This window comes from Zingiber officinale, chromosome 1A (assembly GCF_018446385.1).
Source record: "Zingiber officinale cultivar Zhangliang chromosome 1A, Zo_v1.1, whole genome shotgun sequence".
NCBI classification, from domain to species: domain Eukaryota; kingdom Viridiplantae; phylum Streptophyta; class Magnoliopsida; order Zingiberales; family Zingiberaceae; genus Zingiber; species Zingiber officinale.
This window is the reverse complement of record NC_055987.1, coordinates 150,646,986-150,669,252: the sequence shown is the minus strand read 5'-3', so window position 1 is coordinate 150,669,252 and position 22,267 is coordinate 150,646,986. Positions and strand designations below refer to the sequence as shown.

Here is a 22,267-nt window from a genome sequence, read left to right as displayed (position 1 = left end):
ACTAGTAGAGAACTGGCTCTACGTGCATATGGGGGTCCAGCGAATGGAACTGCTCCGGACAGCCTCAACCTGAAAATATCAACAATGGAGGCGGGGTGAGTCCAACACTCAGCAGGTACAACTGATATGCATAATAAAATAAATAACAGACAACACTAATCATGCGTACAGTATCCTGAATACGAGAAGGAATAAATGCAACTGAAACGAAATCAGGAGATAACTGTACTAACCGGGATCAAGGTACAAAGGTAACAAGTCGTCAGACCGAAGAAATCATAATCCTGTATGCATGTCAATCAAATGCATCCATACAAATGCAGCATATAAGTGCAGCAATCACAACAATAAAATGCAATAAATGCATATGGTGACCGTGCACTCGGACATCACTGCTCCTGACAGTGACTGAGTGGACGGAATGCTGTCGGAGTACTCCTGTCCTCTGGCCCCAAATCATAAATGGGGGAGCTCAATGCTCTCATCTCCCGGTACACAACGACGGGGAGGAAATCTCTGCCGGCTACCACGCTGAGTCTCCTGACCAACGGAGCCAAACAGAGTCCACCATCTGCCGGCTACCACGCTGCTACACTAAATGCCAACGGAGCCAAACAGAGCGGAACTGACTGCCGGCTACCACGCTGAGTCCTCAGACCAACGGAGCCAAACAGCAGAACCGCCACACTCCAGCCAGATATACAACTAATCCATGGGTGGTGTGTGCAGTACATGTAACTGGCGATGGGCTCAACCATAGTGGAGTCGACAATCGCACAGCATGCCAACATGATGCATGATACTAAGCATGACAATCTCATGAATAGCATAGCAAGATCCATACATAAATAAAAGGTGTACCACAAGTCAATGTATTAGATGGAAGGTACACAAACAGTTAGGGTATCTTATAAACCCTAGGTCCTGAACATGATGTATCACATGGTTGGGTCACTACCGAAAGCATGTATGGTCAGATAAATAATAACATGCAGTGCATAATAAATAAACAAACAACATGTAACAGATCATATAGTGACCAACCGAATCAAGTGGAAACACAATTCTTGCTATATGTTAAACACTTTATCATGCATATCAAAAGACATAAGTCAAAGTACCCGCCTCCAAATGGAAAGAATCGTATCCGGTCCAAACTCGACATCAAGATGCTCGTCTCGCGTCAAAGTCCTGTGTCAATCACATAATTTTATTTAGCTAATTACATATATAGCAACTAGCTAAATAAGATTCCCAACCCTATTTAGGGTAACCCCTAATCAAAGTACGATCACTAACTAACCAATTACATAGATTCTAACTCTTAAAGAAATCTGTTACACATCCATATTAACCCAACATCTAGATTAAACTAACCTTAACAGCTTCCTCCTTAAAACCCTCAGCTGAACCAAGATCAGCCGCAGCAGATTGAAATCCCTAATCTGCCATATAAACCAAATCCACACAATTATCAATTCCTCCACAATAGAATCTGAGAACAGAATCACAACCTACCTCCAATCCAGATCAATGAGAGAAAGAAGAATTCGATATCCGAAAACTGGTACTGTGGCGCTGCCCAAAGCCAGGACCCGTGTGCTCTTGCCGATAAACAGAGAGATAAATTGGTGCTAGGCTCGCGGCATCTTCGGCCTGGAAGGTCGGAGGAAAAATCGACGATGCTAGGGCACAAAGGAAAATGGCAGTCAACAATAAGGCAGGGGGAAAGAGGGCCTCGGCTCCGTGCTCCTTGCTCTGGTCCAAAACCAATCCGAGTAGAGACATGGCGGTGAGAAACTGAGAACAGAAGGGAGTAGCAACCTCACCCTCGGTAGTGGCACGCAAAGGAAAATTAGGGCAGAGGGAAGATGATTGTCGGCGCTAGGGTTTCCTTGGCCGAGGGCTTGTACGCGGGAAAGGGCGGCGTCGGCGCGGGGTCGGCACTGCTTCGCGCGGTGTCGGCTGTGGCGGCGGCTCGGGAAGGAAATGGAGGAAGAGGAAGAGGAAGAAACCGCTCGGCGATTAGGGCTCGGAGGAGGGCGTCGGGCGCGCGGGGGAAGAAGGAGAAGTCGGGCACGGTTTCGGCTCGAGGGAAGGAAATAAATAAAAAGAAAAACGGAAAAGAAAAGGAAAAGAAAATAACTTTTCCTCACTTAAATGGGTAGCCTAAACAGGCTTTTCCGGGCCCCGTTTTCATCCCCGTTAACTCGTCCATACGAGCTCCGAAAAATTCCCGAAAAATTTCCAAAAATTCCGAAAAATTCCCTTATCATTATTCCTCATTTTTCCGGTATTTTACATTCTCCCCCACTAATAAAAATTTGGTCCCCAAATTTCGTTATCTACCATCAGCAAGTACTAATAACAGGTAAAGAGTATAAATGCTGAACGGTAAACTAAATCACATACCTCAAGTGAAAAGATGGGGATATCGAGCTCGGATCGTATCCTCAAGCTCCCAAGTAGCCTCCTCGTCTGAATGATGTTGTCATCCGACTTTAACCAGCCGGATAGTCTTGTTCCACAACTTACACTCTTTCCGATCCAAAATCCGTACCGGAACCTCCTCATAAGTAATGTCAGGCTGAACTGGAACTGGAATATCAGCCAACACGTGAGCTGGGTCTATTATGTATCTTCTCAGCATAGATACACAAAATATGTCTTGAACACCTGTCCGGAACGGTGGTAGTGTCAGATGGTAAACTACCGCTCCGATCCTCTCCAAGATCTCGAAAGGACCAATGTAACGCGTGTTGGTGCAGTAAGCATCCGACGATCGAACCTCAGTTTTGATAATGGCAAAGGGATTCAAAGTTAAGATTCCTTGTTATCTAATATGTTGAATGAGTGTTTCAGGAAAGTCCTAACTGCGGTTAGGCAGGGGAAAATCCTAAGGGGGGGTAACCTTAGGTCCTAGGGGGTGGTAACCCTAGGTGAAGGAAAATCCTAAGGGGGGGTAACCTTAGGTCCTAGGGGGCGGTAACCCTAGGTGGAAGAAAATCCTAAGGGGCGGCAACCTTAGGTCCTAGGGGGCGGTAACCCTAGGTGGACGAAAATCCTAAGGGGCGGCAACCTTAGGTCCTAGGGGGCGGTAACCCTAGGTGGAGGAAAATCCTAAGGGGCGGCAACCTTAGGTCCTAGGGGGCAGTAACCCTAGGTGGAGGAAAACCCTAAGGGGCGGCAACCTTAGGTCCTAGGGGGCGGTAACCCTAGGTGGAGAAAACCCTAGGGGGCGGTAACCCTAGGTCCTAGGGGGTGGTAACCCTAGGCGGAAAGTCCAGTCGGTCTGGAGGACCGGACTGGCATCAGGTAATCTCTCTTGAGGGGAGTAGGTGAGGACGCGTTCCCCGTAGAGGGAACAATAGGCGTCGGGTCGACCTAGGGTTTCCGGTTGGAAACCCGAAGTTAGACTCGGACAGTCCGGAGACTGTCTATACTTTATTTTATGTGTACTGTGCTAACTTTGTTTTGCAGGGTATGTGTTTTGGGACTAACACATTTTGCAGGAACAAAGGAGCAAGTTACAACTCGGATGAACAGTGTCCGAGGCACCTCCATGGAGCTTGGAGGCGCCTCGGGTACAAAGGAAGAGCTGGCTGCGAAACAGTGTTCAAGGCGCCTTGAGTGGTGATGGAGGCGCCTTGGACCTGTTGAAGGCGCCTTGAGTGGTGATGGAGGCGCCTTCAACTGTGATAAGCGCAGAATGGTCAGCGCTTATCTGCACGATGGAATCGGAGCGGTGGAGGCGCCTTGGATGGCTTTCAAGGCGCCTTGGATGCCCTTTATAAGGGGACTTCGAGCAGCTTCTTGAATGAACAACTTACAAGCGATCTTTCTGCTACAAGTTGCTCACGAGACGATTCCGAAGTGCTGCTACGAGACACCGACTTTCAGATTACGATACTGTCGTCGGTATAATTACTTGTTGTCATTTATTGTACTTCAAATTGTAATCATTATCGAGCTTATAGTTGTTGCCCACCGGAAGCGATCAAGGATCGCGGGCCTTCGAGTAGGAGTCGATCAAGGCTCCGAACGAAGTAAAATCGACTTGTCTCTGTGTGATTATTTCTTTTATTCCGCTGCGTATTTAACTCCGATAGTTTTCCGATTTAGCCACGAGCGCTATTCACCCCCCCTCTAGCGCGATCTCGATCCAACAATTGGTATCAGAGCGGGGTTGCTTCGAATAGGTGAAACCACCATTCAAGCATTTTTTTGTGGCTTTTTCGTCTGTTTAGGCTCAAAATAAAACCTTACGCCTTTCGTTTTTCCCTCCAAAACTGTTTTCAAAAAATTCATTTTCATCTTTTCACAATTGATTGGGATTAACGAAATATCGCATTTAGAAAATTTTCAAATAATATTTTTTATATTATTTTAATAATATTTATTTTATTATTTTATTATTATTATTATTTTTTAAAAATTTGTAAATTGCTGTTTCTATCTTTATTCTGCACTACTAATCCAAGACCAAGTCTTGGAACAAGTTTTTTTGTTTATATTGCGTGCTAGGTTTTTAAATGGCCTATGAAGATGGATACAACACCGCAAGCCTACCACTCTTGTCCAGCAATAATTTTGGTTACTGGAAAGACCAGATGGAGCACCAACTGAAAATCCAAGTGGAGACATGGACCATAGTCCAGATCGGACTCATCCTCCCAAATGAAGAAGGTGTATCCATCACCTATGACAAGTGGGATGCACAAACGATAAGAAACTTCGAGACAAATGCAAAGGCAACATGTATTCTCCTAGGCGGACTATCAAATTCAGATCTTGATCGAGTCGGAAGGTTCGACACTGCTAAAGAGCTTTGGGAGAAACTACTCAAACTTCATGAGATTCCTTCAGAGTCAGAAATTGAACAAGACTGCGAACCCAAATACGAATCTCCAGAGTCAGCCTCCGAACCAGACTCAGAAAAATCAGATCAGACCGATTTCATAGCACTAATGGCCAGAGAGGAAATTGCTGAATCTGAGTCTGAACTCGAGGTGGCAACAGTCAAGGGGGAGGATCCTGTCATGAATTTGAGAGGTAAGATTGTAAATTCAAAATGCAAATGTCACATAACTTGTTAAAACGAGTGTCTTACTCATAAGACTCGGCCGGTACAATCGAAGAAGAAGGAGAAAATGATCAAAAAGGGGAAGGAACAAATTAAATGCTCCAAATGCAAACAAATGGGTCACTGCAAAAGACAATGCCCAGAAAGAAGACCCAAGAATCCAGAGGAAGAAATCAAGGTTAGTACATTTACATTATATGAAAATCCAATTTATGCAACACATGATTGCACTAATTTAACTAATCCTGCTTGCTCTGGTATAGATTTCTCTTCAAAATTAGATATGCATGCTAATAATGTAATGAATAAAATTAATGCAAATAAAAATAAGAAATTAACTCTTAGAAAATTAAAGATACAAAATAATATTTTAAAAGATAAAATTGATAAATTAGAGAAGATTGTTAATAATTTAATCAAATCTCGAAATCTAGACTTGGGTTATAAGTCTAAAGTAAAACTTAAACACTACATACCAAGCTATAATCAAGTACCTTTTATTTACTAAAGTTAATCTAAATATAACCCAAATCTAATTCATAAATAAATAAATAATTATCTTAACAAATAAAATTAAAGGAATATAATCAAATAGAAGGAGGATCCAGAATAGTTGGCACCCCCAAACTAAACTACCCGACTGGGTAACCGAACTTAATCTACCCGAAATGGGTAAACAAGAGTAGACTACCCAGCAGGGTAATTAAGGTTAGATAAAATGGGTTAGGTTTAACTTAACCAACGGTACTGGTGAAGTTTTTGGATGATAGTACGTTAGAGAAGCTTGGGCATCGCATGTCTAGGAAGATATGGCTTCGACCTGGTGCATTTGGCCAAGTGGAACTGACCGAAGCTACCCTTAAATGGATCCTAACTAGTTAGACCAAAGTTTAGTATTAAGTTCAATGGGTAGGACTATTTGGGAAACCTCGAAGGCATGGTTACTTTAATGAGTACCTTGTGACTCACCATAGCCCAGAAGTTTATCCAAAGAATGCTTACTTGTTGAACCCAAAGCTAAACCTGAATCTAACACAAAGTTAAACCAGACCCTTAAATTCAACCATAATTCATCTCACAACAATTATAGGATTCCCTGATTAACAATTTAGATCGGATGAGATGACTAGGAAATTAAATTTTTAAAATTGACTTAACTTAAATCAAGTTAATAAACAATTAAATTATTTTAACTTGAATTATTTTCAAATCTAAATTATTTTAAAACAAAATTTCTAAAGCATTCAAAATTGTCTAAAATTATTTTTCAAAGATTAATTAACTTTAAAATTATTTTTTTTAACTTTAAAATTATATTTCAAAATCATTTTTCAAATTTAATTAACTTTTAAACTTTGAAAAATCTTTTCAAAATCATTTCAAAATTATTTTAAAACTTAATTTCAAAATTCTTTTAAAAATTATTTGAAAAATATTTTCAAAATTAATTTCAAAATTATTTGAAAAATCTTTTCAAAATTCTTTAAAACTTAATTTCAAAAATCTTTCAAAATTATTTTAAAACTTAATTTCAAAATTCTTTTAAAAATTATTTGAAAAATATTTTCAAAATTAATTTCAAAATTATTTCAAAATCTTTTAAAACTTAATTTCAAAATCTTTTAAAAATCATTTAAAAATCTTTTGAAAATTATTTCAAAATCTTTTAAAACTTAATTTCAAAATCTTTTAAAAATCATTTTAAAAACATTTCAAAAATCTTTGAAAATTATTTTAAAATCTTTTAAAACTTAATTTCAAAAATCTTTTAAAAATCATTTCAAAAATCTTTTGAAAATTATTTCAAAAATCTTTTAAAACTTAATTTCAAAAATCTTTTAAAAATCATTTTAAAAATCATTTCAAAAATCTTTTGAAAATTATTTCAAAAATCTTTTAAAACTTAATTTCAAAAATCTTTTAAAAATCATTTTAAAAATCATTTCAAAAATCTTTTGAAAATTATTTCAAAAATCTTTTAAAACTTAATTTCAAAAATCTTTTAAAAATCATTTCAAAAATCATTTCAAAAATCTTTTGAAAATTATTTCAAAAATCTTTTAAAACTTAATTTCAAAAATCTTTTAAAAATCATTTCAAAAATCTTTTGAAAATTATTTCAAAAATCTTTTAAAACTTAATTTCAAAAATCTTTTAAAAATCATTTTAAAAATCATTTCAAAAATCTTTTGAAAATTATTTCAAAAATCTTTTAAAACTTAATTTCAAAAATCTTTTAAAAATCATTTCAAAAATCATTTCAAAAATCTTTTGAAAATTATTTCAAAAATCTTTTAAAACTTAATTTCAAAAATCTTTTAAAAATCATTTCAAAAATCTTTTGAAAATTATTTCAAAAATCTTTTAAAACTTAATTTCAAAAATCTTTTAAAAATCATTTCAAAAATCATTTCAAAAATCTTTTGAAAATTATTTCAAAAATCTTTTAAAACTTAATTTCAAAAATCTTTTAAAAATCATTTCAAAAATCATTTCAAAAATCTTTTGAAAATTATTTCAAAAATCTTTTAAAACTTAATTTCAAAAATATTTTAAAAATCATTTCAAAAATCTTTTGAAAATTATTTCAAAAATCTTTTAAAACTTAATTTCAAAAATCTTTTAAAAATCATTTCAAAAATCTTTTGAAAATTATTTCAAAAATCTTTTAAAACTTAATTTCAAAAATCTTTTAAAAATCATTTTAAAAATCATTTCAAAAATCTTTTGAAAATTATTTCAAAAATCTTTTAAAACTTAATTTCAAAAATCTTTTAAAAATCATTTCAAAAATCATTTCAAAAATCTTTTGAAAATTATTTCAAAAATCTTTTAAAACTTAATTTCAAAATTACTTAAAAATCTTCTCAAAATTAATTTCAAAATTATTTAAAAATCTTTTCAAAATTATTTTAAAAATCTTTTCAAACTTATTTTAAAATCTTTTCAAAATTAATTTCAAAATTATTTAAAAATCTTCTCAAAATTAATTTCAAAATTATTTTAAAATATTCTCAAAATTAATTTCAAAATTTATTTGAAAAATCTTTTCAAAATCATTTCAAAATCTTTAAAACTTAATTTCAAAATTCTTTTAAAATTTATTTGAAAAATCTTTTCAAAATCATTTCAAACTTAATTTCAAAATTCTTTAAAATTTATTTGAAAAATCTTTTCAAAATCATTTCAAAATCTTAAAAATTGAATTTCAAATTTATTTGAAAAATATTTTTTCATTTCAAAATCTTAAAACTTCATTATTTGAAAAATATTTTTAAAAATCATTGTAAAAATCTTTTAAACTTATTTTCAGAAGTTATTAAATTCTTTGAAATTCTAAACTCAATTAATTTTTAAATCTTCAAAATAATGGTCACTTATTTGGAATTCTAACTGATATTTTCAATGCTGTAAATTAAAGTAAACTCCATCTCACACTCACTCATATGCTAAACATGCTTGTTAATCTAGAATAAGTTAGATGGAAAATTAGGAAAATAATTTTTTTTAACCTCTCATGCTTGAACTCCTGAACTCAAAATTTATTAAGGCATTAATTAAGGGGGAGTGATTTTGAGTCGGTTTTAAAATTAGTTTTTCTTTAAAAAGTTTTTGGCTTGACCTTAAAAATTAACAACTATTTTTGGCATATCTTCGAAAATTCAAGTTATTTTTAACTTAGCTTTAAAATTAAAATTATTTATGACTTAACTTTTAAATTATCTTGGCAAGATATTTTCTCAACGTAATTATTTTTAAGCTGAAAACATAGCTAAGTATTTTCAAAGTTAGCTAAATATTTTTTCAAAAATATTTAGCCAAGTACTTTTTAAAGTGTTTAAAACAAAAAAAAATATTTAGCTAAGTGTCTCTCAAAGCAATTGTTTTCAAATACTAAGTTCTGCTGAAAATGCTAAGTATTTTCCAAAACATTCTCAAAATTTCATGAAAACAATTTTTTTTGATATCACAAAAATTTGCTAAGTTACTGTTTAAAGACAAAATAACTTTATCTCAGTATCTCTCAAACTAAAGGAAGAATTTTGCTTTCAAAATTATGATTTCACCTATCTAAAAGTCTTACAAGAAAAACAAAGTGTTTATCAAAAGTAAATTAAAAGATTGGAAGATAAGATTGAAAATTATCTTTGAAAGTTAAGCTAAGGCCCAGATTTTCTTCACTCTCTTGGGTATTTTGATATATGGCAAAGGGGGAGAGTAGGAAGAAATTCAAAGAATATTATAAATTTAAAACGAAAATTTTGTTGTGAATGTGCCTATGCTTTATTTATGCCTGTGCTTATCTATGTGTATTTTTACTGCATTTTTACTTAACTTTGAATTTCGGTTGCCATAATCAAAAAGGGGGAGATTGTTGGTGCAGTAAGCATCCGACGATCGAACCTCAGTTTTGATAATGGCAAAGGGATTCAAAGTTAAGATTCCTTGTTATCTAATATGTTGAATGAGTGTTTCAGGAAAGTCCTAACTGCGGTTAGGCAGGGGAAAATCCTAAGGGGGTGGTAACCCTAGGTGAAGGAAAAGCCAAAGGGGGGGTAACCTTAGGTCCTAGGGGGCGGTAACCCTAGGTGGAAGAAAATCCTAAGGGGCGGCAACCTTAGGTCCTAGGGGGCGGTAACCCTAGGTGGACGAAAATCCTAAGGGGCGGCAACCTTAGGTCCTAGGGGGCGGTAACCCTAGGTGGAGGAAAATCCTAAGGGGCGGCAACCTTAGGTCCTAGGGGGCGGTAACCCTAGGTGGAGGAAAACCCTAAGGGGCGGCAACCTTAGGTCCTAGGGGGCGGTAACCCTAGGTGGAGGAAAACCCTAAGGGGCGGCAACCTTAGGTCCTAGGGGGCGGTAACCCTAGGCGGAAAGTCCAGTCGGTCTGGAGGACCGGACTGGCATCAGGTAATCTCTCCTGAGGGGAGTAGGTGAGGACGCGTTCCCCGTAGAGGGAACAATAGGCGTCGGGTCGACCTAGGGTTTCCGGTTGGAAACCCGAAGTTAGACTCGGACAGTCCGGAGACTGTCTATACTTTATTTTATGTGTACTGTGCTAACTTTGTTTTGCAGGGTATGTGTTTTGGGACTAACACATTTTGCAGGAACAAAGGAGCAAGTTACAACTCGGATGAACAGTGTCCGAGGCGCCTCCATGGAGCTTGGAGGCGCCTTGAAACAGTGTTCAAGGCGCCTTGAGTGGTGATGGAGGCGCCTTGGACCTGTTGAAGGCGCCTTGAGTGGTGATGGAGGCGCCTTCAACTGTGATAAGCGCAGAATGGTCAGCGCTTATCTGCACGATGGAATCGGAGCGGTGGAGGCGCCTTGGATGGCTTTCAAGGCGCCTTGGATGCCCTTTATAAGGGGACTTCGAGCAGCTTCTTGAATGAACAACTTACAAGCGATCTTTCTGCTACAAGCTGCTCACGAGACGATTCCGAAGTGCTGCTACGAGACACCGACGACCAGGAGCTCCGAATTTTCAGATTACGATACTGTCGTCGGTATAATTACTTGTTGTCATTTATTGTACTTCAAATTGTAATCATTATCGAGCTTATAGTTGTTGCCCACCGGAAGCGATCAAGGATCGCGGGCCTTCGAGTAGGAGTCGATCAAGGCTCCGAACGAAGTAAAATCGACTTGTCTCTGTGTGATTATTTCTTTTATTCCGCTGCGTATTTAACTCCGATAGTTTTCCGATTTAGCCACGAGCGCTATTCACCCCCCCTCTAGCGCGATCTCGATCCAACAACGCGGAGCTAGCTTACCACTGAGGCCAAATCTCTTCACCCCTTTCATGGGTGAAACTCGCAGAAATACATGGTCACAAATGGAGAACTCTAAGAGTCTCCGACTCCGGTCAGCATAACTCTACTGGCAGCCTTATACCTCTAACATCCTCCGTCTGATAATACGGATCAACTCTGCCTCATGTTGAGCTGTATAAGGTCCCAACAACTGGGCCTCACGGATTCTCGTCCTGATCGACGACTGAGCATCTATGGCAATAAGAATACCCTGCTCAGTCTATCCCTGCTCCTCAAGGTCTAACTCGAATAAACCCTGAATCAAATCTGTGACCACAACTCGGTGGCAAGCTAAAGTCCCTCTGGACTTCTGGCCAAGTGCATCGACAACCACATTAGCTTTTCCCAGGTGATAGCTAATGGTACAATCATAATCCTTCAGGAACTCCATCTATCTCCTCGGTCGAAGATTAAGTTCCTTCTGAGTGAAACAGATATTTGAGACTCCGATGGTCAGTGAGAATCTCAATGTAATATCATACAGGTACTGCCGCCAAATCTTCGGGCAAAAATAATAGCAGTCAACTCCAGATCATGAACTGAGTATTTTCTTCTCAGGCTCCCCCAACTATCAAGAAGTATATAAGAATACTCAACCGTGCTGCAACAGAACAACACCCATACCCTGTAGAAACGTGTCGGTGTAGAGGACAAATCCGTCCTCTCTAAAAACCAAAAATCAAAGCCGACACTAGTCTTCGCTTCAGCTCCTAGAAGCTGATCTTGAAATCCTCAGTCTAAATAAACTTCACGCCTTTCATGGTCAGGCGTGTAAGTGACATAGCAATCCGTGAGAAACCCTCAACGTATCTCCGGAAATATCGGCCAAACAAAGGAGGTTACAAGCCTCTTCTATTGACTCCGTCTACTCCCGACGGTAACAATCTCGATCTCATGTGGAACCACGGTATACTTCTATTGGTGACCGTGTGGCTCAAACATCTCACATAAAACAATCCAAACCAGCACTACTGATAATCACATATAGATGTTCTCGTCGAATCATCTCTAGATCTATGCAAAGGTAGTGTACGTGACTCACCTCGGATCCGTAATAGATCACAACATCGTCCACAAAGATAATGGACACCTATCCAAACATCCTCGACATACCAGGATCATCGAGTCCCTGAAAACATCTAAGGCACTGTAAGCCTATATGGCAAAAACCAACACACATAATGTCCGTATCACAGACATTCCTATCCATAAAATCTCTAACAATAAATCGAAAAATCTGATCATCAATAACATAAATCACCAAAGAATAAATCCTCCAAGGTGAGAGCAACGCTCCATCACAGGAAACACCACATATGTGGGAGCAACGCTCTACCACAAGAAATCCTCAATATGTGGGAGCAATACTCCACCACAAATAATCTGAAACATGTATCTGCAATAAATATAGGAGCAATGCTCCGCTACCAACAATCCGTGATATGTGGGAGCAACGCTCCACCACAAAACAATACCTAAGTACCCCAAGACACCTAACTATCCAGCTAGAGACTGTACAAAATCTCTCTACCACAATTCGCTGTGGTTAGCCTAGGATATAACAACCTAGTAACTACTCAAATCCATCATCAACTCTATCAGCATCCTAGTGGGTCATCCACTGATAGGAAAATTAGTTGATGGGTTAATTCAACAAATGACATAATGCAGTCACTCCACATTCTGCATTCAGTATAAGTAGAATCATCATACTGCTACCAATGTATACACCTAGCACACATGCTCACACAACATATGTATGATCAACAAAATCCTCCAATTATTATACACCAAACATACTCACAACTCAGGTATATTCAGTATGATATCTCCAACAATGCATACCGAACCCGTGTGCAAAATCAACATAGGTAAAATCAACAATACACCTCAAACCACACTCACATGACATATCTTCACCTATGCCAAAAGTATATCCAACATATACTTCCAAATAAGCATACTAAACCCAGGTGCACTCACAAATCAAACATAATCAAAAAGATACCTCAGATATCACACCAAACACATACGTACATATCACAACTCAGATTAAACCGACAAAATGCCTCCATCAAAACACCACCGATCTACTTATACTACAACTTTGATTTAATTGACAAGATATCTTCAATAACACATCCAAATACATACACCGAACTACATATCTATGATCCACAAGGAACCTTCAAACCATATCAGAACATGGATACATATACTACTTGCAAATGGACAGTCTACCATAGGACTCCCACAACACATAACAAATCATAATATACATGCAACATAGACATGCAAAATCAGCATACCAGCTCAACCAAAAAGACCAACCTTATGCTACCAACACTCATGGGTTACAGGTATATCTAAACAAAATTCATGCATATGTATCAAGCATGAATACATCAATCAAAAGCAACCTAAAATAAAGCAGTCTAATCATCCAGTAACCACCCTGCTATAGGTTCAAAGGAGCTAGTATCGGACAAGAAAGATATACACACCATGGTATAACATTGCAAGTCAATGTCATACACTACCAAGACTATATCTAATGGGGAAAATTTTATCATCATAAATCCAAATGTACTCTTCCAGTATACACTAGTAACAATTGTATCCCATAAGTGTTAAGCAATTAGCTCTACACTTCCTTACATCAGCGGGGTCACATATCCCAAACACCCTCTAAGTTAACCCACCAGGTATATACAATCCACGGTCAAAATCTTCATGGAATAGGATACATCGATCCTTTATAACCTATCCAAGCCGATAATGATATATGGCTAAATCATTCATTTTCACGTCAGTACAAAACATGTACTCAAATGTGCTCTAGATACATAACTAAGCACAAATAACCTAAAGGTTCGAACCTCTAAAAATAGAGTATGGCAATCCTCTACTGATCAACCAACAAAACTAAATCATTCATCTACTAACTAATCAAGAATACCTTAATCCTCCACAAGCAACTAAGGTATATCCAACTACATAATATCATATGTATAAATGTGTACGACCCAAAAGAAAAAGTCAGAATTTAAGAACATCAAGACACTCTCATCTTCATCCTCAAAAACATCAGCCCACACTATATCAGATGAATAAATCTCCACTCCCCATGAGGGCAAGTTAGCATTCAAAATATCAATCATTATTTTTTCCACATAGTCCCATATCAGAGGAAGCATATATCATTTTTTTTTTCATCCTGTTAATTATCCATAACCAACCAGATTTATTAAAATCTCATAGGTACATTCAACCGTAAAACTCTCCAACACCCAATTTATAATCTGATCACCAACCATAATCATCAAACCTGTGAATATCATAAATGACACTCACTATGTCACCCTCAATGACAACCCAAATATAAATCATCAAAATAGTTATCCACTAATAGATCATCAAAACATATATCTAGTAATTGATCATCAGACAACCACATAACATTTACTCTCATAAATCATTAGAAATCAACATATCATAATATCTGATCTCACAATATCCCTCAACCTCAAACCATTATCAACAATGATCAAACATGGTAACCCCCAATGATCAATTTCCATCGTACCTGGTATCCTAATATCCAAAAGATATGAGTATAAAACTCTCCTGGCTAAGTCAACAGGAATATGTAGGTACCATCCACTACCCAACTAACAATAGCAGAGGCTGGTATGTGCCTCCATCTCCTACGAGTAGTAACAGAAGCTAACACTACTAATGGTATGATAAGAAAAATCACCAGAGATTATAATCCTTTATCTCTATTAAGGTCAACCATGCTCAATGGCTAATCCATCACATGTAATATGTGCTACTACAACCAAACATGTACTAAATAAAGAATGCTAATACCTGTCATAAACTATAAAATTAAACATCATACCTATATGCCGTCTGGAGATGTTCCATCGCTGTCCAGTCCCCAAAATGACCTCGGAATTTCGTATGAGAAAAAAAACAAACACCGGAAATCCATATAAATCAATAACGGAAATCCATAACAAAATCGAAACGAAAAAAATCCGTACAACCCAAAATTAACTGCCCAGACTAATCTGTCTCGCAACTAGGCTAGTATAAAAATGTCCAATATACTAAAAGCAGGTATCACACCCTGCTCTGATACCAATAAATTGGTATCAGATAAATCTCAAAAAATCCAACACATGGAAATCAAATAAATATCGCCAAACTTTGGCGCGCTGATACCCAATAAACTGATATCAGATTATTCAAAGTATCCAAAATACGAAAACAAAGATCGTATAACTTAAGCTCTCAAAAATCCAGAACACAAAGCAAGTATCGTATACCTGCTCTGATACCACTAAATTGTCACGCCCCAGAGGAGTCTCTGTCCGAAGAAATTTCGGCAGCATCTCCCCTGTACGACGGACAATATGAAACTTTCTACATATCACATATACATCAGCCACAGGCGGCTGGAATGATAACAAAAAATAAAAACAAACACCACGCAGTTTATAAAGATATTCAGCCTCTGGCTGTCACAACCACGCAGTTAATAATAGTAATCAATAACAATAGGACTCTGACTCGAAATCCACCCTACTCCACTACACTCGTAAAGCTCAAATCCAACCAACTCACCTCTTCTGCCGTCCAGGCAGGCACGTAGTAGAATGAAATCCAATATCATATCAAAAATCCATCAAAAGGTATCACTCCATACAATATCCATAGGAAAAATCCAAAGACAATACTAGAACAAAGTCTGATATAGAAAAAGGCCAAAATAAAACAAATAACGAACTAGTAGAGAACTGGCTCTACGTGCATATGGGGGGCCATGCGATCTCCTGACAGCCTCAACCCGAAAATATCAACAATGGAGGCGGTGAGTCCAACACTCAGTACAACTGATATGCATAATAAAATAAATAACAGACAACACTAATCATGCGTACGCTCCCGAATACGAGAAGGAATAAATGCAACTGAAACGAAATCAGGAGATGTACTAACCGGGATCAAGGTACAAAGGTAACAAGTCGTCAGATCGAAATCATAATCCCGTATGCATGTCAATCAAATGCATCCATACAAATGCATATATAAGTGCAGCAATCACAACAATAAAATGCAATAAATGAATATGGTGACGTGCACTCTGACATCGCTCCCTGATGAGTGATCGAGTGGACGGAATCTTGTCGGAGTACTCCTGCCCTCTGGCCCCAAATCATAAATGGGGAGCTCAATGCCTCATCTCCCAGACACAACGACGGGAGGAAATCTCACGGCCACCACCGAGTCTCCGACCAACGGAGCCAAACAGAGTCCACCATCTGCCGGCCACCACTGCTACACTAAATGCCAACGAGCAAACAGAGGAATCGATCGCGCCTACCACGCCGAGTCCTCGCACCAACGGAGCAACAAAGAACCGCCACACTCCAGCCAGATATATAACAAATCCATGGGTGGTGTGTGCAGTACATGTAACTGGCGATGGGCTCAACCATAGTGGAGTCGACAATCGCACAGCATGCCCACATGATGCATGATACTAAGCATGACAATCTCATGAATAGCATAGCAAGATCCATACATAAATAAAAGGTGTACCACAAGTCAATGTATCAGATGGAAGGTACACAAACAGTTAGGGTATCTTATAAACCCTAGGTCCTGAACATGATGTATCACATGGTTGGGTCACTACCGAAAGCATGTATGGTCAGATAAATAATAACATGCAGTGCATAATAAATAAACAAACAACATGTAACAGATCATATAGTGACCAACCGAATCAAGTGGAAACACAATTCTTGCTATATGTTAAACACTTTATCATGCATATCAAAATACATAAGTCAAAGTACCCGCCTCCAAATGGAAAGAATCGTATCCGGTCCAAACTCGACATCAAGATGCCCGTCTCGCGTCAAAGTCCTGTGTCAATCACATAATTTTATTTAGCTAATTACATATATAGCAACTAGCTAAATAAGATTCCCAACCCTATTTAGGGTAACCCCTAATCAAAGTACGATCACTAACTAACCAATTACATAGATTCCAACTCTTAAAGAAATCTGTTACACATCCATATTAACCCAACATCTAGATTAAACTAACCTTAACAGCTTCCTCCTTAAAACCCTCAGCTGAACCAAGATCAGCCGCAGCAGATTGAAATCCCTAATCTGCCATATAAACCAAATCCACACAATTATCAATTCCTCCACAATAGAATCTGAGAACAGAATCACAACCTACCTCCAATCCAGATCAATGAGAGAAAGAAGAATTCGATATCCGAAAACTGGTACTGTGGCGCTGCCCAAAGCCAGGACCCGTGTGCTCTTGCCGATAAACAGAGAGATAAATTGGTGCTAGGCTCGCGGCATCTTCGGCCTGGAAGGTCGGAGGAAAAATCGACGATGCTAGGGCACAAAGGAAAATGGCAGTCAACAATAAGGCAGGGGGAAAGAGGGCCTCGGCTCCGTGCTCCTTGCTCTGGTCCAAAACCAATCCGAGTAGAGACATGGCGGTGAGAAACTGAGAACAGAAGGGAGTAGCAACCTCACCCTCGGTAGTGGCACACAAAGGAAAATTAGGGCAGAGGGAAGATGATTGTCGGCGCTAGGGTTTCCTTGGCCGAGGGCTTGTACGCGGGAAAGGGCGGCGTCGGCGCGGGGTCGGCACTGCTTCGCGCGGTGTCGGCTGTGGCGGCGGCTCGGGAAGGAAATGGAGGAAGAGGAAGAGGAAGAGGAAGAAACCGCTCGGCGATTAGGGCTCGGAGGAGGGCGTCGGGCGCGCGGGGGAAGAAGGAGAAGTCGGGCACTGTTTCGGCTCGAGGGAAGGAAATAAATAAAAATAAAAATGGAAAAGAAAAGGAAAAGAAAATAACTTTTCCTCACTTAAATGGGTAGCCTAAATAGGCTTTTCCGGGCCCCGTTTTCATCCCCTTTAACTCGTCCATACGAGCTCCGAAAAATTCCCGAAAAATTTCCAAAATTTCCGAAAAATTCCCTTATCATTATTCCTCATTTTTCCGGTATTTTACAGGTTTCATCAAGAATGAAGATGAACCTTATGTCTACAAGAATGTTGTAGGGGACATAGTTGTCTTCTTCATATTGTATGTGGATGACATACTACTCATTAGGAAAGACATCCCTTTGCTACAGTCTGTCAAGACTTGGCTAGGGACTTCTTTCTCAATGAAGGACTTAGGTGAAGCATCCCGCATTCTAGGCATACAGATCTATAGAGATAGATCTAAGAGGTTGCTTGGCCTAAGTCAGAGTACATATATTGACAAGGTACTCCTACGGTTTGCCATGCAGAATTCTAAGAAGGGATTTCTGTCGATGTCACATGGCGTGAGTCTTTCGAAGACTCAAGGTCCCTCTTCTAGAGAGGAGAGAGACCGCATGGATCAGATCCCTTATGCCTCAGCCATAGGATCTATCATGTACGCTATGCTATATACTCGTCCTGATGTCTCGTATGCTTTGAGCATGACGAGCAAATACCAGTCAGATCCAGGTGAAAGTCACTGGATAGCGGTCAAGAATATTCTTAAGTCCTTAAGAAGGACTAAAGAATATTTCTTGATATATGGAAGCGATGATGAGCTAGCTGTAAAGGGTTACAGTGATGCCAGTTTCCAGACCGACCAGGATGATTATCGATCGCAGTCAAGGTTCGTGTTTTTCATAAATGGTGGTGCTGTGAGCTGGAAAAGTTTGAAGCAGGACACAGTAGCTGATTCTACGACAGAGGCCGAGTATATTGCTGCATCAGAAGTAGCAAAGGAGGCAGTTTGGATCCGCAAGTTCATCACTGAACTTGGGGTGGTTCCTAGCATCGCTGACCCTATTGAGCTCTATTGTGACAACAATGGAGCAATTGCGCAGGCTAAGGAACCTCGCTCACACTAGCGGACCAAACACATACTATGGCGCTTCCATCTCATTTGAGAGATTATCGAGAGAGGAGATGTAAAGATTTGCAGAGTACCCACAAAGGCTAACGTCACAGATCCCTTGACCAAGGCTTTGGCACAGAGAAAGCATGATGGTCACACTAGGTCATTAGGGCTTAGAGCCTACACTGATTGGCACTAGTGCTAGTGGGAGATTGTTAGTCAGAGCCCTAGAGCCAATCATTTGATGATTATTGTATGGACTCATTGTATCATATTCTTATATATATAAATAAATGCATTTATTTTGGTTATTATACTTACTTGTATTGGTGTCAAATAACTAAGTATAATAGCGTCCTTGAGTAGAAGGTTCTTACCTATATCAATCAATTGGTTGAATCGATAGTGAGATGATATAGGAAATACTACTCTTAATCATTTCTAGTCAAGTATTAACATTCAGGGACAGTGTTAATGTGATGAGACTAGCATGTAGGTCAACTCGATGACTTGATCTCACAAGTCATGGATATGGAGATATCAAGTTGACACATGGGTATGCATTGGAGAATGTATATTGAATGACCCGCCATGAGAAAGTATCATGGATCGTTATATGAGTGTCATATACTTTCTCGTGTGGCTATTAGTATGACTACTAGTCCTTGGACCTGAAGTCACCATGGTTCCCTACATAAGGAGTTACATACTTTGGCTTCGTCAAACGTCACCCGTAACTGGGTGGACTATAAAGGCGATTACTGGGTATGTAGCAAATTATGCGGAGGGATGTGAGTGATGTAGATGGGATCTATCCCTCCTATATGACGGGAGTGACATCGATATTCTTGATAGAGTGAGACCACTAAGTGCATGGTCATGCCCAAATGAGTCAATATAAGATATTGAGCTCATTTGATCGAGTGAGTCTACTTGGAGTTCAAGATTTAGATTGATTAGAGGATGATACGTTCTATGCCTCACATTGATCAATCTAGATGTCTAGGATAGAAGGGCACTTATCATATATTGTGAGGAGTCGTAATTAGTAGTCACAAGGTGATGTTGGATCTCAACATTCTTGTAACTTGGGTAGTAATGATGTGTTGCTAGATACCGCTCATTACTTATGCTTCTAAATGGGTTTAGGAGCATTGCTAACGTTACAAGAACCTATAGGGTCACACACAAAGGGTAATTAGATGGAGATTAGGTTCATTTGATGAACCTAAATGATTAGGTTCATATGATGAACCAAATTGGATTAAGAGTAATCCAAAGTAGGCTAATTGAGTTGGACTCAATTTGGTTCATGTGTTAAGTGAGTCTAATTTGGACTTAGACTCATTTAATCAATTTAATTCAATGAATAGAGATTCATTAAATAAAAATTGACTTGAACCAATGGTTAAATTAGATCAACCAATGGAGAGAAGTGGTCAAGTTTGACTTGACTTGAGAGGAAGATGAAGGGTCAATTTTGACTTAACAATTTGCCACCTCATTGGTGAGTTGACATTAAGTGGTCCAATGATGATGCTCCACATCATCATGGTTGCTTAAGTGGAATGCCACCTCATGGGAGTTACCAAGAGTTGTGACTCTTGGCATCCCATGGAGGTTACAATTCTCCTTAAAGTGGCCGGCCACTTTTGATGAGGAGTTAGTGCATTTTTGTATTTTTTTTTTGTGTGTAACTCCATCATCTTCTTCCTCTCTAGTTTTCTTCTTGCTCTCCCTCTCCTCCATTACTGATCTCTAAGGTTGCTAGCACATCCTTAGAGGTTCTTCTCCATCTCTTGCTTGTGTGGATACACATAGAGAAGTGTCTACTTTGACACTTTCGAGATCCGGCGAACCGAGGACGAGCGGGATTGCGAAGGGCTTCGCATCAAGGGTAAATTCTTTCTCCTTGTAGATCTAGTTTAGAACTAGTGTAAGAAACTCGTACTCGTAATGTTTTTCAAAATTTAATCTTCGCACGGATCCTGTGGCTGGGGTTTCGGGGTTTCAGCAACGCAAAAAGCGATTTTTGCGGCCCGAAAAACCCAACACGACCTAAGACTGAAATATATCTAAATTCGATCAATTAGGAATGAACCCTATGTTGTCCTTTCACGGGCTTGCCTGTCACGTGCGTCCCTCAGAAAATCAACATAGAAATCCACTACTTCTCAACCTCATTAAGATATTAAGATTAATACATCCAATCTATCCTACCCTCTTGAAATACCTAATTTCTCTCTCAAGATTACCTCTCAAACGTCCTTACACGGGCATGTTCCTATCATGAACGTCCCTCGGAAAATTGAATGAGACGCAATCCATACAAGATCCACAAGATATTCAAACATTCAATCAAGCATGGTAATTAAGCCCTAATCACAACAATCCACACAAGAAAGAATAGATACAAAATAGGGCAAAATATTAGAAATAGGAATCTTGGCAAATCCACAAGAGTTTACATCAAATATTCATTACAAATACTCCCTCCATCCTAGAACAAGAGATCTAATCCATGGAACAAGGAAAGAATTCAAAAGAAGAAGGAAAGATAAACATCTTGATCCCCAAATCCAAGAAAGAAAGGGAAGAAAAGCTTATCTATGATGAAGAACCATCTTCGGATCCAATTCTCGCTTTCCAGAGTCAAAACGTTGAAGATCAGCCCTTAGAATTGCCGGAATCCCTCCAAGAAGGTGGAGGAATGCCCAAATCTTGAATTCCCCCCAAAAGGGAGAAGATCCCTCTTCAAATCTTGAAGAAACCTTTATATAGAGGTGAGGTTCGGGCGCCACACGACCCCGAGGCACGGCCGTGTGAGGTTCACACGGCCAGAGCCATTTTCTTCTCTGCCAACCTTACACAGCCGTGTATGGTACACGACCGTGGCTTGCTTCTGCCAACACTCCCCTTGCACGGTCGTGTAGATCTACACGACTTGCACTGGCTCTGCCTCTGGAAACCTGGCACGGCCGTGTGTGGTACATGGCCAGGGCCCTCTTGCTCACTGGAAATCTTGGACGGTCGTGTGGGGTACACGGCCAGAGCCTTCCTGGTCTCTGGAAATCTCACATGGTAGTGTGGTGTACACGGTCAGGGCTCCATCTGGCTTCAAATCTTTACACGGCCGTGTGAGGTTCACACGGCCTGGGTAACTTCCATCTCTGCCGTATCCACACAGCCAAGGAACTCCACATGGCCTGGGCAACCCCCCATGGCAGGGTCGTGTGAGGTATAAGAATGGTGCCTTCCTCCGTTGCTTTGCTTGCGGATTTGGCTTTAAACATGAAACCTTCACCAATTTCGACTCATGTGTACAGAAAATGCATAAAAGCATATCTTAGAACAAAAAGAGTAAATATGCTAAAAGGAAAGCTGGAAGTATAAAAATACGTAGACAAAGCATGTGCAAAATATGTGAACGTGCGTCAAAACATGCTAA

The 22,267-nt window shown here is 39.0% G+C and overlaps 2 long non-coding RNA genes across 2 annotated transcripts; both read right to left on the bottom strand.

Moving 5' to 3' along the window:
* Positions 1–1,133: 1,133 nt before the first annotated feature.
* LOC122011138 lies at positions 1,134–1,606 on the bottom strand. Its single transcript, XR_006119926.1, has 3 exons — positions 1,519–1,606; positions 1,378–1,445; positions 1,134–1,191 (listed from the first exon to the last, which is right to left on the bottom strand). It is a non-coding gene; the product is annotated as an uncharacterized LOC122011138 (long non-coding RNA).
* Positions 1,607–16,818: 15,212 nt separating this feature from the next.
* Positions 16,819–17,250, bottom strand: LOC122011131. Its single transcript, XR_006119925.1, has 3 exons — positions 17,163–17,250; positions 17,022–17,089; positions 16,819–16,835 (listed from the first exon to the last, which is right to left on the bottom strand). It is a non-coding gene; the product is annotated as an uncharacterized LOC122011131 (long non-coding RNA).
* Between the last annotated feature and the right edge of the window lie 5,017 nt (positions 17,251–22,267).